This window comes from Orcinus orca, chromosome 7 (assembly GCF_937001465.1).
Source record: "Orcinus orca chromosome 7, mOrcOrc1.1, whole genome shotgun sequence".
NCBI lineage: Eukaryota > Metazoa > Chordata > Mammalia > Artiodactyla > Delphinidae > Orcinus > Orcinus orca.
The window spans coordinates 73,943,634-73,960,864 of NC_064565.1; the positions used below are offsets into that span (position 1 = coordinate 73,943,634).

Consider the following 17,231-nt stretch of genomic DNA (forward strand, 5'->3'; position numbering starts at 1 on the left):
ACATGTGTTAGCATATGGTATTTGTTTTTCTCTTTCTGACTTACTTTACTCTGTATGACAGACTCTAGGTCATTCCACCTCACTACAAATAACTCAATTTCGTTTCTTTTTATGGCTGAGTAATATTCCATTGTTTATATGTGCCACATCTTCTTTATCCATTCATCTGTTGATGGACACGTAGGTTGCTTCCATGTCCTGGCTATTGTAAATAGAGCTACAGTGAACATTGTGGTACATGACTCTTTTTGAATTATGGTTTCTCTGGCTATATGTCCAGTGGTGGGATTGCTGAGTCATATGGTAGCTCTATTTTTAGTTTTTTAAGGAACCTCCGTACTGTTCGCTTTAGTGGCTCTATCAATTTATATTCCCAACAACAATGTAGGAACAATGTTCCTTTTTCTCCACACCCTCTCCAGCATTTATATTTTGCAGAATTTTTGATGATGGCCATTTTCACTGGTGTGAGATGATATCTCATTGTAGTTTTGATTTGCGGTTCTCTAATGATTAGTGATGTTGAGCATCCTTTCATGTGTTTGTTGGCTATCTGTATGTCTGCTTTGGAGAAATGTCTATTTAGGTCTTCTGCCCATTTTTGGATTGGGTTGTTTGTTTTTTCGATATTGAGCTGCATGAGCTGCTTGTATATTTTGGAGATTAATCCTTTGTCAGTTTCTTCATTTGCAAATATTTTCTCCCATTCTGAGGGTTGTCTTTTTGTCTTGTTTATGGTTTCCTTTGCTGTGCAAAAGCTTTGAAGTTTCATTAGGTCCCATTTGTTTATTTTTGTTTTTATTTCCATTTCTCTAGGAGGTGGGTCAAAAAGGATCTTGCTGTGATTTATGTCATAGAGTGTTCTGCCTATGTTTTCCTCTAAGAGTTTGATAGTGTCTGGCCTTACATTTAGGTCTTTAATCCATTTTGAGTTAATTTTTGTATATGGTGTTAGGAAGTGTTCTAATTTCATTCTTTTACATGTAGCAGTCCAGTTTTCCCAGCATAACTTACTGAAGAGGCTATCTTTCTCCATTGTATATTCTTGCCTCCTTTATCAAAGATAAGGTGACCATATGTGGGTGGGTTTATCTCTGGGCTTTCTAGCCTGTTCCATTGATCTATATTTCTGTATAGAAATATACAGAAATATGCCAGTACCATAATGCCTTGATTACTGTAGCATTGTAGTCTGAAGTCAGGGAGCCTGATTCCTCCAGCTCCATTTTTCTTTCTCAAGATTGCTTTGGCTATTCAGGGTCTTTTGTATTTCCTTATACATTGTGAAATATTTTGTTCTAGTTCTAGGGAAAATGCCATTGGTAATTTGGTAGGGATTGCACTGAATCTGTAGATTGCTTTGGGTAGTGTCATTTTCACAATGTTGATTCTTCCAATCCAAGAACATGGTATATCTCTCTATCTGTTTGTATCATCTTTAATTTCTTTCATCAGTGTCTTATAGTTTTCTGCATACAGATCTTTTGTCTCCTTAAGTAGGTTTATTCCTAGGTATTTTATTCTTTTTGTTGCAGCAGTAAATGGGAATGTTTCCTTAATTTCTTTTGCAGATTTTTCATCGTTAGTGTATAGGCATGCAAGAGATTTCTGTGCAGTAATTTTGTATCCTGCTACTTTACTAAATTAATTGATTAGCTCTGGTAGTTTTCTGGTAACATCTTCAGGATTCTCTATGTATAGTATCATGTTGTCTGCAAACAGTGACAGGTTTACTTCTTTTCCGATTTGGATTCCTTTATTTTCTTTTTCTTCTCTGATTGCTGTGGCTAAAACTTCCAAAACTATGTTGAATAATAGTGGTGAGAGTGGGCAACCTTGTCTTGGTCCTGATCTTAGTGGAAATGGTTTCAGTTTTTCACCATTGAGAACGATATTGGCTGTGGGTTTGTCATATATGGCCTTTAGTATGTTGAGGTAATTTCACTTTATGCCTACTTTCTGGAAGGTTTTTATCATAAATCGGTGTTGAATTTTGTCAAAAGCTTGTTCTGCATCTATTGGGATGAACATATGGTTTTTCTTCTTCAATTTGTTAATATGGTGTATCACATTGATTGGTTTGCGTATATTGAAGAATCATTGCATTCCTGGAATAAACCCCACTTGATCATGGTGTATGATCCTTTTAATGTGCTGTTGGATTCTGTTTGCTAGTATTTTGTTTAGGATTTTTGCATTTATGTTCATCAGTGATGTTGGCCTGTAGTTTTCTTTTTTTGTGACATCTTTGTCTGGTTTTGGTATCAGTGTGATGGTGGCCTCATAGAATGAGTTTGGGAGTGTTTCTCCCTCTGCTGTACTTTGGAAGAGTTTGAGAAGGATAGGTGTAAGTTTTTTTCTAAATGTTTGATAGAATTTGCCTGTGAAGCCTTCTGGTCCTGGGTTTTTGCTTGTTGGAAAATTTTTAATCACAATTTCAATTTCCGTGCTTGTGATTTGTCTGTTTATATTTTCTATTTCTCCCTGGTTCGGTCTCAGAAGGTTGTGCTTTTCTAAGAATTTGTCCATTTCTTCCAGGTTGTCCATTTTTTTGGCCTATAGTTGCTTGTAGTAATCTCTCATGATCCTTTGTATTTCTTCAGTGTCAGTTATTACTTTTCCTTTTTCATTTCTAATTCTGTTGATTTGAGTCTTTTCCCATTTTTTTCTTGATGAGTCTGGCTAATGGTTTATCAATTTTGTTTATCTTCTCAAAAAACCAGCCTTTAGTTTTATTGATCTTTGCTATCGTTTCTTTAATTTCTTTTTCATTTATTTCTGATCTCATCTTTATGATTTCTTTCCTTCTGATATCTTTGGGTTTTTTTGTTCTTTTTTCTCGAATTGTTTAAATGTACGTTTAGGTTGTTTATTTAAGATTTTTCCATGTTTCTTGAGGTAGGATTGTATTGTTATAAACCTCCATTTTAGAACTGCTTTTGCTGCATCCCATAGGTTTTGGGTCATCATGTTTTCATCGTCATTTGTTTCTAGGTATTTTCTGATTTCTTCTTTGATTTCTTCCGTGATTTTTTAGTTATTTAGTAGCGTATTGTTTAACCTCCAAGTGTTTGTATTTTTTAGTTTTTCTCCTGTAATTGATAGCTAGTATCATAGCATTGTGGTCAGAAAAGATACTTGATACAATTTCAAGTTTCTTAAAATTACCAAGGCTTGATTTGTGACCCACGATATGATCTATCCTGGAGAATGTTCCATGAGCGCTTGAGAAGAACGTGTATTCTGTTGTTTTGGATGGAATGTCCTATAAATATCACTGGAGTCCATCTTGTTTAATGTGTCATTTAAAGCTTCCGTTTCCATATTTATTTTCATTTTGGATGATCTGTCCATCGGTGAAAGTGGGGTGTTAAAGTCCCCTACTATGATTGTGTTACTGTCAATTTCCCCTTTTATGGCTGTTAGGATTTGCCTTATGTATTGAGGTGCTGCTATGATGGGTGCATAAATATTTACAGTTGTTATATCTTCTTCTTGGATTGATCCCTTGATCATTATGTAGTGTCCTTCTTTGTCTCTTCTAATAGTCTTTATTTGAAAGTCTATTTTTTCTGATATGAGAATTGCTACTCCAGCTTTCTTTTGATTTCCATTTGCATGGAATATCTTTTTCCATCCCCTCACTTTCAGTCAGTATGTGTCCCTAGGTCTGAAGTGGGTCTCTTGTAGAGAGCTTATGTACTGGTCTTGTTTTTGTATCCATTCAGCCAGTCTGTGTCTTTCAGTTGGATAGTTTAATCCATTTACATTTAAGGTAGTTGTTGATATGCATGTTTCTATTACCATTTTGTTAATTGTTTTGGGTTTGTTTTAGGTCTTTTCCTTCTCTTGTATTTCCTGCCTAGAGAAATGCCTTTAGCATTTGTTGTAAAGCTGGTTTGGTGATGCTGCATTTTGTTAGGTTTTGCTTTTCGGTAAAGGTTTTAATTTCTCCATTGAATCTGAACAATATCCTTGCTGGGTGGGGTAATCTTGGTTGTAGGTTTTCCCCTTTCATCACTTTCAGTATGTCCTCCCATTCCCGTCTTGCTTGCAGAGTTTCTGCTGAAAAATCAGCTGTTAACCTTATGGGGATTCCCTTTATGTTATTTGTTGCTTTTCCCTTGCTGCTTTCAATATTTTTTCTTTGTATTTAAGTTTTGATAGTTTGATTAGTATGTGTGTCAGCATGTTTCTCTTCGGGTTTATCCTGTATGGTACTCTCTGTGTTTCCTGGACTTGATTGACTATTTCCTTTCCCATGTTAGGAAAGTTTTCAACTATAATCTCTTCAAATATTTTCTCAGACCCTTTCTTTTTCTCTTCTTCTTCTGGGACCCCTATAATTTGAATTTTGGTGCACTTAATATTGTCCCAGAAGTCTCTGAGACTGTCTTCAATTCTTTTCATTCTTTTTTCTTTATTATCCTCCCTGGCAGTTATTTCCACCATTTTATCTTCCAGCTCACTTATCTGTTCTTCTGCTTCAGTTATTCTGTTATTGATTCCTTCTAGGGTACTTTTAATTTCAGTCGTTGTATTGTTCATCACTGTTTGCTCTTTGTTCTAGATACTTGTTAATTGTTTCTGGTATTTTCTCCATTCTGTTTATGAGATTTTGGATCATCTTTACTATCATTACTCTGAATTCTTTTTCAGGTTGGTTGCCTATTTCATCTTCATTTATTTGGTCTTTTAGGTGTTTACCTTGCTTCTTCACTTGTAACAAATTTTTTTTTTTTTTTCTGATGGGCGGTGCTGTATTCCTCTCTTACTTGTTGTTTGGCCTGAAACTTTCAGCTGTCGAGTTTGCAGGCAGTTGGATAGAGGTGGGTCTTGGTGCTAAGATGAGGACCTCTGGGAGGCCTCACTCTGACTGATATTCCCTGAGATTCTCTATTAGTCTAGTGGTTCGGACTCAGAGCTCCCATCACAGGAGCTCGAGCCTGACCTCCAGCTTGGGAACCAAGATCCTGCAAGCTGGTTGCTGGGGGTTCCTCCCATCCCCTTAGGTGTCTGTGGTCCCCCACCAGTGCCTGGTAAGTGCCCTACTTGTGAGGAGATGCAAATTCCATGTCCTCATAGCATGCCATCTTGAATCCACCCCCTGAAACATGATTTTTCACTTCTTGAATAGACATCACTGACATGAAATATTGAAAGCCGATTTTTAAAGGAAGTTTGGAACAATCTCTACCAAAGGAAATTGTGCCATAGCTAGTTCACTCTGCCAGAGAAAACAAGATGTAATCACAACGTATTCCTTCATACTTACTGTTTTTTTTTGTTTGCTTGGGACGCATATAGGTTTTTTTTCTCCCCCAGCTTTATTGAGGTATAATTGACAAATAAAAATTGTATATATTTAAAGTGTTTAATGTGATGATTTGATATATATTGCAAAATATTCCGCAATCTAATTAACATATCCATCCCCTCATATAGTTACCATTTTGTGTGTATGTGCACATGTGATAAGAACACTTAAGATCTCCTTTCTTAGCAAATTACAGGTATACAAAACAGTATTATTAATTATATTCACCATGCTGCGTAGTAGATCCCCAGAACCTATTCCTTTTAAAATGGGAAGTTTTTACACTTTGACCAACATCTCTCCATTTCCCCCTCCCCTCAGTCCCTGGCAACAACCATTCTACTCTCTGGTTCTATTAATTCAACATTTTTATATTATATATGTGAGATTATATATGGTATATGTAGTTTTTAATATTATATACTAGTAATTAACTTGTGAGGCAAATATATTAAAAACAGAAAATGGGCATTAAAAATTGAAGGAAATATTTTGGATACATAATTTTTATCTCCTTATTTAAGCAATTGTCAATACCAGGAAACTGAATACTAGGTTAAAACATCTGTTTAAGGTAGCAACTTGTAGAATTGTGTGTGCACCTCATATGGTAGTCAGTATCGTCTTTCAAGCTCCTTTTTCTTTTGTGAGATATTTCTGAAACTCTAGCTTCAGCAGGGATACAGGATTGTATAAAGATTATCGTAAGTGACAAAAACTCTTCTCAAATAAAGAGTGCCTCTTGTTCTTTGTGTGTCCCCAGCATCTAGATCAGTACCTGGCACAGAGCAGGCAGTTGATGCACATCTGCAGAGTAAGTTAAACAATAATAAGATTTGTCTCTTTGGGATGCTTTAAGCTTTTATTTTTTTCCATGCAGGGACCCAATTTTATTTTCCTATCTGTTGCAGTGTGTGCTTATCATTCCTACTGGTCAGTGAAACTGTCATAGATCTTAAAATGATCTAAATCTGACTTACTGGGGCAAAGAGCATGTGCTAGAATTTTAACAGGGTATGGCATGAAGAGGCATGTGTTGTCAATTGATAGAAATCCTTAAATTCTGTAACACAGTATCTGGATTAGATTTAATAGGTCATTATCAGCATTTGAGAGAGTGAAATTTAAATATTGTTTTTAGATTTGCATGCAGAAGGGAAAATTAGTCCAGAGAGTATGGAAGCAAAAAGACAGACAAAAACGCCTGTCAGTAGATATATGCTAATTGTTTAACAAAGTGGAAAAGGAACATATGTTTTAATTGTACACATTTTCCTTGCAGTTAACTTAAGCCATGTCTTCTTCAGACCTGTTTTAGAGGATTCTGGATGTAGTGGCTTGTTACTCTTTTCACTAGTCCCAAGACAAAAGCACAGTGACAAGTAATAGGAAGTCAGCCCAATGTGGACGGGGCAGAACTTTGCTCTTGCTTGGGAGTATAGCATCCCCCAAGCACAGAGCAATCCGTGGTGGAGCAAGTATTTAATAAGTGGGGGTGAGAGGCCAACAAGAGGAACATCTCTTAATTTCTCTCCATCTTTATAAAATTAAATGCTATAAATTCTTACCAATATTGAATAAGAATTAGAGTAATATTAAATGAATGCCAGAAAGTTAAGCTGACCCTAGAAAGTGTAAAGGAGGTAATAAATGATCAGTGTCAAACACAGGATGAGAAGAGAATGTTTCTGTCTGTGTAGAGATCTTCAGTGTGTCTGCCTTATATAGTTTGAAGTACTGAGGAGTTCCAGAGCTCTGGGCATGCCATTATTAATTTTCTAGAGCAAAAGCACACCTAAAGTCAAGCATAAATGATTGTTGAATTGGTTAAATATTTTTTTTGCATTATTTACCACTACTTTCCACTTACATTTGATCATCATGAACTACCTGCTTACTAACCAAAATGTCCTCTCATTGTTTTGTTTATCAATTTTACTGTACATTTCCATAGAAAAAATAAAGCTTCTTGATAAATGTGATCTCTGAAGACCAATACTTTAGGTAGTTGTATTTGTTTTAATATATCATTCTTATGATTAAGAACTAATTCTCATTGTTGTGAATATACAATCTTGTTTATGTTTGAAATCCAGTTTCACATGTTTTCTCCTTGGCTTTTGAAAATATTGACAAATTTTCAACATATATCATTTTGGACTCTCATGATTGAACCACCCTCTTTCTCAGCAGTTAGCAAAATCTACTCTTATATGATCAGCCAAATTGGCCCTATTGCTGCCTCTTAACTCTGACTTTTAACAAGTGCCAGAACAATTGGGGAAAATTGCAAATGGGAGAAATATGAGCATTTGTTGAGATTCTCTACTATCTGATTAGAATATTATGTTTCTTGTCCCTTGTGAAGTAGAATTCTCACTTTTAGAAATTTTCCCCATCCAATAATTTTTCAAGGGCTCCAGGGGAATCCCTGGGCAATTAAAACTGAGGACTCTGTTACAAAGTCTTCCTGAAGTCCAGGACCTTGCAGAATGTTTGGGTAAAGAATAACATGCCAAAGTACATATTATGTTGTCATTCAGAACAACAAAATCCACAAAAGCTGAAAGAAATTATAGTCAGAGCTTTTTTTAATATATATATTCAACTTTTTAAATGCAGTGATTTATTTACTTTAGCAAACTAATTTTAAAAATGTAATTTGCTTTCACTCATTAAACATTCACTCCTGTGAAAGACTGTTAACACTTTTATAGGCCCAGCTGTCACGAAGGTGGAAAATATTCCTATATTTACATCTCTAGTCCTGGTCCTCTTGGCATGTTCTAGTCCAGTCCTTATGACATTATAAAGCTATATAATGGAATCTAATAATAATAACCACTGCATATATTTACATAGTGCTTTTAACCTTTAAAACACTTTTTACCTTAGATTTGCTTTAATATTAGGATAATATCTTATGATTATTAAATCATGTTAATTGTTCCTGACTTTATTTATTTTTTTTTTTAACATCTTTATTGGAGTATAATTGCTTTACAATGGTATGTTAGTTTCAGCTTCACAACAAAATGAATCAGTTATATATATACATATATTCCCATATCTCTTCCCGCTTGCGTCTCCCTCCCTCCCACCCTCCCTATCCCACCCCTCCAGGCGGTCACAAAGCACCGAGCTGATCTCCCTGTGCTATGCGGCTGCTTCCCACTAGCTATCTACCTTACGTTTGGTAGTGTATATATGTCCATGCCTCTTTATCGCTTTGTCACCGTTTACACTTCCCCCTCCCCATAGCCTCAAGTCCATTCTCTAGTAAGTCTGTGTCTTTATTCCTGTTTCACCCCTAGGTTTTTCATGACATTTTTTTTTTTTAAATTCCATATATATGTGTTAGCATACGGTATTTGTCTCTCTCTTTCTGACTTACTTCACTCTGTATGACAGACTCTAGGTCTATCCACCTCATTACAAATAGCTCAATTTCGTCTCTTTTTATGGCTGAGTAATATTCCATTGTATATATGTGCCACATCTTCTTTATCCATTCATCCGATGATGGACACTTAGGTTGTTTCCATCTCTGGGCTATTGTAAATAGAGCTGCAATGAACATTTTGGTACATGACTCTTTTTGAATTATGGTTTTCTCAGGGTATATGCCCAGTAGTGGGATTGCTGGGTCATATGGTAGTTCTATTTGTAGCTTTTTAAGGAACCTCCATACTGTTCTCCACAGTGGCTGTATCAATTTACATTCCCACCAACAGTGTAAGAGGGTTCCCTTTTCTCCACACCCTCTCCAGCATTTATTGTTTCTAGATTTTTTGATGATAGCCATTCTGACTGGTGTGAGATGATATCTCATTGTAGTTTTGATTTGCATTTCTCTCATGATTAGTGATGTTGAGCATTCTTTCATGTGTTTGTTGGCACTCTGTATATCTTCTTTGGAGAAATGTCTATTTAGGTCTTCTGCCCATTTTTGGATTGGGTTGTTTGTTTTTTTGTTATTAAGCTGCATGAGCTGCTTATAAATTTTGGAGATTAATCCTTTGTCAGTTGCTTCATTTGCAAATATTTTCTCCCATTCTGAGGGTTGTCTTTTGGTCTTCTTTATGGTTTCCTTTGCTGCGCAAAAGCTTTTAAGTTTCATTAGGTCCCATTTGTTTACTCTTGTTTTTATTTCCATTACTCTAGGAGGTGGGTCAGAAAGAATCTTGCTGTGATTTATGTCATAGAGTGTTCTGCCTATGTTTTCCTCTAAGAGTTTGATAGTTTCTGGCCTTACATTTAGGTCTTTAATCCATTTTGAGCTTATTTTTGTATATGGTGTTAGGGAGTGATCTAACTTCATACTTTTACATGTAGCTGTCCAGTTTTCCCAGCACCACTTATTGAATAGGCTGTCCTTTCTCCACGGTACATTTCTGCCTCCTTTGTCAAAGATAAGGTGACCATATGTGCGTGGGTTTATCTCTGGGCTTTCTATCCTGTTCCATTGATCTATCTTTCTGTTTTTGTGCCAGTACCATACCGTTTTGATAACTGTAGCTTTGTAGTATAGTCTGAAGTCTGGGAGCCTGATTCCTCCAGTTCCTTCTTTCGTTCTCAAGATTGCTTTGGCTATTCGGGGTCTTTTGTGTTTCCATACAAATTGCAAAATTTTTTGTTCTAGTTCTGTAAAAAATGCCAGTGGTAGTTTGATAGGGATTGCATTGAATCTATAGATTGCTTTCGGTAGTAGAGTCATTTTCACAATGTTGATTCTTCCAATCCAAGAACATGGTATATCTCTCCATCTATTTGTATCGTCTTTAATTTCTTTCATCAGTGTCTTATAATTTTCTGCATACAGATCTTTTGTCTCCTTAGGTAGGTTTATTCCTAGATATTTTATTCTTTTTGTTGCAATGGTAAATGGGAGTGTTTTCTTGATTTCACTTTCAGATTTTTCATCATTAGTATATAGGAATGCCAGAGATTTCTGTGCATTAATTTTGTATCCTGCCACTTTACCAAATTCATTGATTAGCTCTAGTAGTTTTCTGGTAGCATCTTTAGGGTTCTCTATGTATAGGATCATGTCATCTGCAAACAGTGACAGCTTTACTTCTTCTTTTCCGATTTGGATTCCTTTTATTTCCTTTTCTTCTCTGATTGCTGTGGCTAAAACTTCCAAAACTATGTTGAATAAGAGTGGTGAGAGTGGGCAACCTTGTCTTGTTCCTGATCTTAGTGGAAATGCTTTCAGTTTTTCACCATTGAGGATGATGTTTGCTGTGGGCTTGTCATATATGGCCTTTATTATGTTGAGGAAAGTTCCCTCTATGCCTACTTTCTGCAGGGTTTTTATCATAAATGGGTGTTGAATTTTGTCAAAAGCTTTCTCTCCATCTATTGAGATGATCATATGGTTTTTCTCCTTCAGTTTGTTAATATGGTTTATCACATTGATAGATTTGCGTATATTGAAGAATCCTTGCATTCCTGGAATAAACCCCACTTGATCATGGTGTATGATCCTTTTAATGTGCTGTTGGATTCTGTTTGCTAGTATTTTGTTGAGGATTTTTGCATCTATGTTCATCAGTGATATTGGCCTGTAGTTTTCTTTCTTTGTGACATCCTTGTCTGGTTTTGGTATCAAGGTGATGGTGGCCTCGTAGAAGGAGTTTGGGAGTGTTCCTCCCTCTGCTATATTTTGGAAGAGTTTGAGAAGGATAGGTGTTAGCTCTTCTCTAAATGTTTGATAGAATTCGCCTGTGAAGCCATCTGGTCCTGGGCTTTTCTTTGTTGGAAGATTTTTAATCACAGTTTCAATTTCAGTGCTTGTGATTGGTCTGTTCATATTTTCTATTTCTTCCTGATTCAGTCTTGGCAGGTTGTGCATTTCTAAGAATTTGTCCATTTCTTCCAGATTGTCCATTTTATTGGCATAGAGTTGCTTGTAGTAATCTCTCATGATCTCTTTTATTTCTGCAGTGTCAGTTGTTACCTCTCCTTTTTCATTTCTAATTCTATTGATTTGAGTCTTCTCCCTTTTTTTCTTAATGAGTCTGGCTAGTGGTTTATCTATTTTGTTTATCTTCTCAAAGAACCAGCTTTTAGTTTTATTGATCTTTGCTATTGTTTCCTTCATTTCTTTTTCATTTATTTCTGATCTGATTTTTATGATTTCTTTCCTTCTGCTAGCTTTGGGGTTTTTTTGTTCTTCTTTCTCTAATTGTTTGAGGTGCAAGGTTAGGTTGTTTATTCGAGATGTTTCCTGCTTCTTAAGGTGGGCTTGTATTGCTATAAACTTCCCCCTTAGAACTGCTTTTGCTGCATCCCACAGGTTTTGGGTCGTTGTGTCTCCATTGTCATTTGTTTCTAGGTATTTTTTGGTTTCCTCTTTGATTTCTTCAGTGATCACTTCATTATTAAGTAGTGTATTGTTTAGCCTCCATGTGTTTGTAGTTTTTACAGATCTTTTCCTGTAATTGATATCTAGTCTCATGGCATTGTGGTCAGAAAAGATACTTGATACAATTTCAATTTTCTTAAATTTACCAAGGCTTGATTTGTGACCCAAGATATGATCTATCCTGGAGAATGTTCCATGAGCACTTGAGAAAAATGTGTATTCTGTTGTTTTTGGATGGAATGTCCTATAAATATCAATTAACTCCATCTCGTTTAATGTATCATTTAAAGCTTGTGTTTCCTTATTTATTTTCATTTTGGATGATCTGTCCATTGGTGAAAGTGGGGTGTTAAAGTCCCCTACTATGAATGTGTTACTGTCGATTTCCCCTTTTATGGTTGTCAGTATTTGCCTTATGTATTGAGGTGCACCTATGTTGGGTGCATAAATATTTACAATTGTTATATCTTCCTCTTGGATCGATCCCTTGATCATTATGTAGTGTCCTTCTTTGTCTCTTCTAATAGTCTTTGTTTTAAAGTCTATTTTGTCTGATATGAGAATTGCTACTCCAGCTTTCTTTTGGTTTCCATTTGCATGAAATACCTTTTTCCATCCCCTTACTTTCAGTCTGTATGTGTCTCTAGGTCTGAAGTGGGTCTCTTGTAGACAGCAAATATATGGGTCTTGTTTTTGTATCCATTCAGCCAATCTGTGTCTTTTGGTGGGAGCATTTAGTCCATTTACATTTAAGGTAATTATCGATATGTGTGTTCCTATTCCCATTTTCTTAATTGTTTTGGGTTCGTTATTGTAGGTCCTTTCCTTCTTTTGTGTTTCTTGCCTAGAGAAGTTCCTTTAGCAGTTGTTGTAGAGCTGGTTTGGTGGTGCTGAAGTCTCTCAGCTTTTGCTTGTCTGTAAAGGTTTTAATTTCTCCATCAAATCTGAATGAGATCCTTGCTGGGTAGAGTAATCTTGGTTGCAGGTTTTTCTCCTTCAACACTTTCAATATGTCCTGCCACTCCCTTCTGGCTTGCAGAGTTTCTGCTGAAAGATCAGCTGTTAACCTTAGGGGGATTCCCTTGTGTGTTATTTGTTGTTTTTCCCTTGCTGCTTTTAATATGTTTTCTTTGTATTTAATTTTTGACAGTTTGATTAATATGTGTCTTGGCGTATTTCTCCTTGGATTTATCCTGTATGGGACTCTCTGTGCTTCCTGGACTTGATTAACTATTTCTTTTCCCATATTAGGGAAGTTTTCAACTATAATCTCTTCAAATATTTTCTCAGTCCCTTTCTTTTTCTCTTCTTCTTCTGGAACCCCTATAATTCGAATGTTGGTGCGTTTAATGTTGTCCCAGAGGTCTCTGAGACTGTCCTCAGTTCTTTTCATTCTTTTTTCTTTATTCTGCTCTGCAGTAGTTATTTCCACTATTTTATCTTCCAGGTCACTTATCCGTTCTTCTGCCTCAGTTATTCTGCTATTGATCCCATCTAGAGTACTTTTAATTTCATTTATTGTGTTGTTCATCGTTGCTTGCTTCATCTTTAGTTCTTCTAGGTCCTTGTTAACCGATTCTTGCAATTTGTCCATTCTATTGTCCATTCTATCTCCAAGATTTTGGATCAACCTTACTATCATTATTCTGAATTCTTTTTCAGGTAGACTGCCTATTTCCTCTTCATTTGTTAGGTCTGGTGGGTTTTTATCTTGCTCCTTCATCTGCTGTGTGTTTTTCTGTCTTTTCATTTTGCTTATCTTACTGTGTTTGGGGTCTCCTTTTTTGCAGGCTGAAGGTTCGTAGTTCCTGTTGTTTTTTGTGTCTGTCCCCAGTGGCTAAGGTTGGTTCAGTGGGTTGTGTAGGCTTCCTGGTGGAGGGTACTAGTGCCTGTGTTCTGGTGGATGAGGCTGGATCTTGTCTTTCTGGTGGGCAGGTCCACGTCTGGTGGTGTGTTTTGGGGTGTCTGTAGACTTACTATGATTTTGGGCAGCCTCTCTGCTAATGGGTGGGGTTGTGTTCCTGTCTTGCTAGTTGTTTGGCATAGGATGTCCAGCACTGTAGCTTGCTGGTCGTTGAGTGAAGCTGGGTGCTGGCGTTGAGATGGAGATCTCTCGGAGATTTTTGCTGTTTGATATTATGTGGAGCTGGGAGGCCTCTTGTGGACCAGTGTCCTGAAGTTGGCTCTCCCACCTCAGAGGCACAGCACTGACTCCTGGCTGCAGCACCAAGAGCCTTTCATCCACAGGGCTCCTTAATTTGGGATGATTCCTTGTCTATTCAGGTATTCCACAGATGCAGGGTATATCAAGTTGATTGTGGAGCTTTAATCCGCTGCTTCTGAGGCTGCTGGGAGAGATTTCCCTTTCTCTTCTTTGTTCTGACAGTTCCCAGGGGCTCAGCTTTGGATTTGGCCCCGCCTGTGCGTGTAGGTCGCCGGAGGGCGTCTGTTCTTTGGTCAGACAGGACGAGGTTAAAGGAGCCGCTGATTCGGAGGCTCTGGCTCACCCAGGCCGGGGGGTAGGGAGGGTCACGGAGTGCGGGGCGGGCCTGCAGCGGCAGAGGCTGGCGTGACGCTGCAGCCTGAGGCGCGCCGTGCGCTCTCCCGGGGAGCTGTCCCTGGATCCCGGGACCCTGGCAGTGGCGGGCTGCACAGGCTCCCCGGAAGGGCGTGTGGCTAGTGACCTGTGTTCGCACACAGGCCTCCTGGCGGCGGCAGCAGCGGCCTTAGCGTCCCATGTCCGTCTCTGGGCTCCGCACTCTTAGCCGCGGCTCGCGCCCGTCCCTGGAGCTCTCTCAAGCAGCGTTCTTAATCCCCTCTCCTCGTGCACCAGGAAACAAAGAGGGACGTAAAAGTCTCTTGCCTCTTTGGCAGGTCCATACCCCTCCCCGGACTCTCTCCCGGCCAGCCGCGGCGCACCAACGCCCTGCAGGCTGTGTTCACGCCGCCAACCTCAGTCCTCTCCCGGCGCTCCGACAAAAGCCGGAGCCTCAGCTCCCAGTCCCGCCCGCCCCGGCGGGCGAGCAGAGAAGCCTCTCGGCTGGTGAGTGCCGGTCGGCCCGATCCTCTGCGCTGGAATCTGTCCGCTTTGCCCTCCGCACCCCTGTTGCTGTGCTCTCCTCCGCGGCTCCCAAGCTCCCCCACTCCGCCTCCCGAAGTCTCCACCCGCGAAGGGGCTTCCTAGTGTGTGGACACTTTTCCTCCTTCACAGCTCTCTCCCGCTGGTGCAGGACCCGTCCCTATCCTTTTGTCTCTGTTTAGTTTTTTCTTTTGCCCTAACCAGGTACGTGGGGGGTTCCTTGCCTTTTGGGAGGTCTGAGGTCTTCTGCCAGCGTTCAGTAGGTGTTCTGTAGGAGTTGTTCCACGCGTAGATGTATTTCTGGTGTATCTGTGGAGAGGAAGGTGATCTCCGCTTCTTACTCTTCTGCCATCTTCCCGGAAGTCTCCTACCTGGCTCTTCTGTTAAGTGGGAGACCTCCTCTACCCAGCATAATATTGGAAAATAGGTGTTCTCCTCCACTGGTCCAGGTATGGGAAAGGAGAATAAATTTCAGTCTTTATAATGCCGTGCTTCTCAGTTTTTGTGGTGGTGGTGGTGGGGGGTGCTTCAGCCTCACCCTGGGGTTCTGGGATTTTCAAAATTGTGTCTTCTTTACAGATAGTTGCTAGTTTGCTTGTGAGAGAGGCTGAAGTGGGAAACTATCTATGTTGTCATCTTGATTACATCAATTCATCCACCTCGTTTTTCTGAGGTATGACCTTGGATAATTTACTGAGCCTGTTCCTGTCTCACTCTCTCATTTCTCATCTACATAATAAGGATAATTATATGCCATCTTCATAACGATGATTAGTGGGGATTCACTGAAGTAATTTTAACAAAGCACTTACTAAAATTCCTGTTATAGGATTTATTTATGAGTGATGAGGTCCGTTATCTATCTAGGATTCTAAAGGTTTGGATTTTATTTATAGCCGTGCAGATTCCAGCTATTTGGCATTTATTTGATGTCATCACACTTGGGCTTCTTCTCCCTTTCCTGTCGGGCCCCAACAAGAGTCCTCCTGCCCAGCGTTGTTTGAGCCAATTCCCAGTTCCGTTCAGAAGCAAAGGAAAGCTTTATTCTTTGATCAAGAGATAGAGAGACGCGGGCTTCCCTGGTGGCGCAGTGGTTGAGAGTCCGCCTGCCGATGCAGGGGACGCGCGTACGTGCTCCGGTCTGGGAGGACCCCGCGTGCCGCGGAGCAGCTGTGCTCGTGAGCCGTGGCCGCCGGGGCCTGCGCGTCCGGAGTCTGTGCTCCGCAATGGGAGAGGCCACGACACTAAGAGGCCCGCGAACCGCAAAAAAAAAAAAAAAAAAAAAAAACTGTTCCTGACTTTAGAATGCATTAAATAGGTCCCTAACAAATTCTATAACTATTTAAAAAAAAAAACCAGCCCTGTAACTCTTAGAAGTAACCATATTCCATGTCAAGAAGGTATTGACTCTTCCTTGCTCTGAAGTGCTTGTGCAAAATCTGAAATATTGTTTTTAGTCCAGGATATTAACCAGTAAGAGCAGCAAATGGGAGTCATTCAGATTATGGGCATTCTGCAAAACAGTCATATGAGGGAATGGTTAATTGGATAAAGTGAATACTTAGGACTTCTTCCATGTGGTACTGTAAGAATAAAGAGCAGTAGATGGAAGTTAAAGAGAGATGGAAGTGAGTCCAACTTAAGGAATACATTTATTATACATGCTTGTATCTCCGGTGCCTAGAGTTGTATCTGGCAAACGAGAGTTCACAGGAAATGTTTGTTGCTGTAGATAATCAAAGATGAATATTGAGCTTTCTATAAAAGGAGTGAGCTCATTGTCACTGCATATATCAGGCAGAGGCTGTATAAACTTTGGTTGAAAATGTTGAAAGAATTCCTGCATTGGGAGTGATGTTTGACATGTTCCACCTCTTAGTTTCTTTCCATATTTATATGTTTATAATTCTATAAATTCTTATCCATATTAAATAGCCCTATATTGGTGTCTCTACACTAAACATAACATTTACAAGGTAGAAGTTTTCTTTTAATGTGAAGGGGTTTCCCCTGACTTTGCAGACTTGAAAGCTTAATTGAGACTTTTAATGAACTGAGCATCTTAGGAATTCACAGCCTCGCTTTCTCAAAACTATCACAACATCAAAATAACTAGTTTCTGACCATAGAATTCTAATAAGTTATTTTCTTGCATAGCCTCAATCTAACTCGTGTTTCTATTTTTAAGTAGAAAATGTCCTTAAGTCTGATGAGAAGTTTGACTTTCAACTCCATTTCTAGTTTCTGATCTGGTTCTACCTTTGGTCAGTGATGTCAGGACCCTAATCTGATGCTACGTGGAGTAGCAATAGTGGTCAGTCTTGCTTCTTACCTTGGCCTGATTTATACTTCATGCTCCTTTTCCCGACCTTAGCAATCCTTAATACTTCACTAAACACAGCACTCAATAAATATTTGTTACTTTGGTTTTTCTGATATAAGAGTAATCGTTCATGAGACAAAAG

At 38.7% G+C, this 17,231-nt stretch overlaps 1 long non-coding RNA gene across 1 annotated transcript in view; it reads right to left on the reverse strand.

The window, feature by feature from the left end:
- Positions 1-15,145, reverse strand: part of LOC125964992 (uncharacterized) — a 42,982-nt gene extending 27,837 nt beyond the window's left edge. Inside the window, exon 1 of the long non-coding RNA XR_007478394.1 lies at positions 13,880-15,145. This is a non-coding gene — a long non-coding RNA (uncharacterized LOC125964992). The remainder of the gene's footprint in view (positions 1-13,879) is intronic.
- Positions 15,146-17,231: the final 2,086 nt, after the last annotated feature.